A 5,480-nucleotide genomic window follows, 5' to 3' on the forward strand; every position below is an offset into this window, starting at 1 on the left:
AATGTGGGACATTTGGTGTAGTGGCATGCATCAATACATTGGTATATGTTGGTGTCCTGCTAGATATGCTTCTGAACCATGCTCCACATTTTCTTACATATCATTAACTGATGTTGGAAGGTCATGTTCTGCCATGTCTGGACAGCTCCCCTGAAACAGGCATAAAATGGACAACTCTCTTTCCCAGTGGGACTTCCTCTTCTCTGCCTGACCTTATCAGGGGAGTCCAACCCCCACATATTATACCTGAGAAATGTCATGTAGCCCTTGGTGACATTACAGGTTCAACTTCCTTTCCTATCTGTCAAGTACCTGGAATGCCTCTCCATGCATATGAGTACCAGTACCTTAAGTCTCAGCCAATGAACATTTACCCCAAGAAGAGCCCCTTTCCAGTCTCCAAAATTTATATAACCCATGTTCATCCCAGATAAAGTATTCAAGCTGTTTCAGTGAATATCATCTAAGAGAGCTGTTTCACTGAATCCCGTCTAAATCCCATCTGAATCCCAGAGCTGTAACACTGAAATCATCAAGGAAGACTTTCTCCCTTTCTGTTATTTACTCCGTTACATCTGTTCTGGGCTCCACTTCATCCTCTCCTACCAGGTGAGTTGCGGTGCCTGGACACCCCGAGGGAAGAAGCAGAATGTGGAATCATAAACTATCAACTTAGAGGACTTCCTTAGCCCTTCTTTTAAAATTAGGTCTTTTGGTCTTTTAAACTTTCTTCGTTTGATAATGTTGTGATTTCCCTTCAGTCCCTACCTGCATGTAGGATTGAGGGTGATAATTCTTTTCTCCCAGGATGGCTGTATCATTTCTTTTGACCACATTGATCTCTGGGAGTATTTTCTTTCATTTGATTTGGTTTGGATTGTAAGTTGGTGTGATTTTTATGTGTCTGCTTTCAGCAATCTTTTCTTTGTCTTTAGATATTTGCTATGGTGTATTAATATGGATTTCTTGTTTTGTGTGTGTGTGTGTGTGTGTGTGTGTGTGTGTGTGTGTGTTTGGGGCTTATCAGGATTCTTGAACTTACTAAAAACAAGAATCTTGAGAAGATTCATTCAGCTTATTTTTTTGTCCTCACTATTTCTCATTTTAAGACTTTCAAAAAACAATGTTAAAACTTTGATACAGTCTGAATAGCCTCAGCGTCTCTCCTCCCACTTATTAATATTTCTTTCTACTCAAATTGAGACATTTCTAGATTTTTTTTTATGTCATGAATTCAGTAATTTTTGTTTTTCCGCCCACATTTATTCCCTCTATTCTGTTGTTGTGTCTAACTGCTGAGGTGGTGGTGGTGGTGGTGGTGGTGGTGGTGTTGTTGGTGTTCGTGTTGGTGTTGGTGTTGTTGTTGTTGGTGGTGGTGGTTTTGCTGCTGTTGTTTCTCATGCTCTGTCTATGGTGGTCTGGAAGATAAATGTTTCCAGCAGTCTTGGGCTTTGAATACTTGGTGCCCTGTTGCTGATGCTGGTGCTGGTGGTATTTAGATGATACAGCCTTACTAAAGGAAATGTTATTGGGGGAGTTTAGTGATTAAAAGTCTCTGTCTATTTCCAGTTTGTTCTCTGCTCTGTGTATGTGTGGTTGAGATGTAAGTACTCAACTTCTTGCTATGGCTACCATAACTGCCAGCTGTGGACATGCTTCCTGTCATTGTAAGTTTTCCCTGTGAAACTGCAAATCAGAACACACTCTTGTATAATTTGCTTCTGGTCATAGCATTTTATTACAACAATGGAAAGGTAGTAAATACACTGCTGTAGGTTCAGAAATTTGATGTAGTTTATTTTATATAATTTCTTTGCTGAGAGTAGCTCTTTCCTGGTATTTTCTATTTTATTTTGTATCATGTTTCAGAATCATTTTAATTTCTCAATGAAATATCTATCATGATTATTTTCAAATATACCACTATATTTTGTTGATTATTTTAAAAATGAGTTTGAGTCTGCTTTTTAGTTATTTCCAACCAAATTGTGAAAATTTGCATTTATGTCAGAAGCTCTGGCCATGACTTCCATCTGCTACTTCATAATATTTTCTGTACTATGTCTGTGGCAGGGTAGGTTCATCTTGGTCTCATGATTGCTACATGATTTCTACACCTGGCTACAAGTACAGGTTGTACACTTCCACCTGCTGACTCTCCTTGTTATCAGCTGGAGATGATTGTTTTGAACCACAGCAGGTCCACTCTAATTCCCTCCTGGAAGGCAGAGTTGGAGTGCCTCCTTATTGTCCCCCAGGAACTGTTATATATTGCTGGCTGGGAGCAGGATCCGGGCTTTTCACTAGTTACCACTGGTATTTCTGTGCTGCTGGATCACGGGGTTGATAATTCTGGTTGTGAGTCCTACATGTGAGAGTGTCAGAGTGTTTCTTAGTTGCCAGAAATGTAAGACTAGGCACTCACTTGTGTAATCCTCATTTGAATGAACATAGTATTTCTGGCAGGAATCGATGAATGAAACCGTATCATTCTTCTGACACCTTAAAAGTTTGTTTCAATTTATCACAAGGATTCAACAGCCCACCTAAGGCACAAGGTGCTGTTAAGTAAGGGAATATTGAACTAAAAAATGCACAGCCATATTAAGAAGGTTTCTGTTAGGACTCTCAGTCAGGATACTTGGGAAAGGGAGGAAATCGTTAACCTGTATGATCTAAAAGAACTTTTACTTTCTATTAGGGACATATCTCAGATGTGGAAAAAATGACCCACTGGTGGTACTGCTAAAATAAACCCACAAGAGACAAGAAGTGCAGTTCCCTTCAAGGTTAATGCCCATGACCCTTTACCTCTTAGCGAATTGCTAGGTCACCAGAATGATAGTGCTAATTTACTTCAAATTGACTTTCCAACCTGAATTCCTGAGAGTATTCCAATAGTATTCTAATAGTCAAGAAAATTTACCTACTCTCTTTAGAAGTCATGTTTAGCTAAAAGTGCTTAACACTCATCATTTGAAAACAAACAGCCTATTAAATTCATGGATTCACACACACACACACACACACACACACACATCATTAGCAGATATGATTATGTAGAAACAGGATATTGACAAGATTTGGCAACATGGGAAGAAGAGAGCACAACACTGTACTGACTAACTTGACACAGCTGGAGTTATCACAGAGAAAGGAGCTTCAGTTGAGGAAATGCCTCAATGAGATCCAACTGTAAAGCACTTTCTCAATTAGTGATCAAGGGGAAAGGCCCCTTGTGAGTGGGACCATCTCTGGGCTGGTAATCTTGGTTCTATAAGAGAGCCGGCTGAGCAAGCCAGGGGAAACAAGCCAGTAAGGAACATCCCTCCATGGTCTCTGCATCAGCTCCTGTTTTCTGACCTGCTTGAGTTCCAGTCCTGACTTTCTTGGTGATGAACAGCAGTATGGAAGTATAAGCCGAATAAACCCTTTCCTTCCCAACTTGCTTCTTGGTCATGATGTTTGTGCAGGAATAGAAACCCTGACTAAGACAAACACTAAGGAACATTTCATACAATGCTCTGTAGGATCAGCTGATTTAACAAAAAAACAACAACAAACAAATAAACAAAAAACAGAAGCAAAACACCCAGGAGAAGTCCTGAGGGAGTACATTGATGCTATCTAATAGACTGTCAGTGATGAAATGCAACCAATGGGTTCCAGGTAGAGAAAAAAATTAAAGATAAACTGTTCAATGTTGAAAACAAATAAAAATATCACAACATTGAACCATTTATACTATAGGAAAACCCTTGAAATGAGAAGCATCCATAGTCCTTTAAGCCTTCAGGGCTGACTGCATACTAAGCAAAATTCCTTTTCTTACCCATGACTTAGTCTTGTTTTGTTTTACATGAAAGGGTATTTTTATTATTTTCCTATATACCATCTTAATGAACACACCACGTACATTTCTCAGCTGGAAAATAAGATACAAAGCAAAACTTCCTTGATGCTCAGAGAATCAAGAGTAGTCACCTGTCTTTGGGAGGAATCAGTTTCTTGGAATGTCTGTGAAACTGTCCATGCAGGAGCCAGTGATGCTTTGTAGTGAAGAACACCTTGCTTAGTTGTTCTTTAATGGGCCCTTGATCAAGCTCCTTGAATTTTCCTTCTAATATGGTTTTCAGCACCTGCTTGTGTGTTTCCTCTTTATTATGCAGATGATCTGGTTGAGAGATAGGTTTAGTATGTTTGTAGGAGATGTCCACAGAAGCGTGGTAGCACACTACTGTCCTGTCATCGGATGTCAAAGCGAGGTATCCCTTGCAATTGTAGTCAGCTGGAAAAGAAGAATATGTAGATTTGTGACAAGCACTAGAAAAGATTCATTTTGGATTGGAAATAAATGCTTCCAGATAGTTCTGTTTGATATTGCCCATTTCACTGCCACCACCATAATACTTAGCCAGTGATTTGAAAAATGATATTGTGAAAAGAAACTATCTCTAAAACCTGTTTCTAGGCACACATATTTTCATTTCTGCCAGGGGAGGGTCAAACAATCGCTCCAAAGAGAGACTTTCCAGGATGAGTCTGTTGGCACAGAATTCAGTTTCAAATCAAACACCCTGGTGGATCTGAAATTTGAGGAACAGGAACACAAGGAATACCACTCATGAGCTGGTTTAAAGACTTGAATCAGGAGGAGTCTCAGGAGTCGTAAGATCAATGTGCTTCTGCTGGACAGAGTCTGGGGACACCAGCAGCCTCGCCCATGTGCCTGTCATCTTGTTTCAATCTGGGTCCTGATGACCAATATTTGTGCATAGATTTTTAATGAAGAAAGACACATGTATGCATAAATTTGCAATCTCTAGAGAAAGAAAAATTGGCATGGAAAGACATTGTTAACATTATAACTTATGCATTGTGATGGTTGTGGATATTTGTCAGCATTCAAAAGCTCAGGAAGTACAGTATCAATATTATTCTAGGATATACTCATACTACCATACAAGAATGACATTTGGAGAACTCAATGACAGGGTAGCCATGATTGACAGCACTAAAATACTTAAATATTTATTAGACCAAAATGTCATGAATAAGATTTAGAAGTAGAATATATTTATGAGATCATGATTAATAAGTAGATATTGAGGAAAGAAAACATATACTGTAAAGAGTAAGTTGGCTTCATTATTTTTCTGTTTGTTTGTATGGATGACCAGTGACCAGTCTACTGGTAAGAGTGGGACACCAATGTCTATCATTATCAGTTTGTGAGAGACAATAAGTGATATTAGCTGGCATAGCAGTTCTTTTACAGACATCAGTGCCCCTGGGTTTGGTGCACAGATTTTGAGAATTGCAACATCTTCATGATGGATTTTTCCTGTAAGTCTTTCTCTGTCTTCTAATTAGTTTTGCTTTGAAGTCTATTTTGTAAGATATGAAAATGGCTACACCAGCTTGCTTCTTAGGTCCATTTACTTGCAATATATTTTCCATCTCTTTACACTGAAATATAA

General features: G+C 38.9%; 1 pseudogene; it reads right to left on the reverse strand.

Moving 5' to 3' along the window:
* Positions 1-3,980: 3,980 nt before the first annotated feature.
* Positions 3,981-4,405, reverse strand: LOC110290626 (large ribosomal subunit protein mL42-like; annotated as a pseudogene).
* Between the last annotated feature and the right edge of the window lie 1,075 nt (positions 4,406-5,480).

This window comes from Mus caroli, unplaced genomic scaffold, assembly GCF_978045245.1.
Source record: "Mus caroli unplaced genomic scaffold, Mus_caroli_1 scaffold_3, whole genome shotgun sequence".
NCBI lineage: Eukaryota > Metazoa > Chordata > Mammalia > Rodentia > Muridae > Mus > Mus caroli.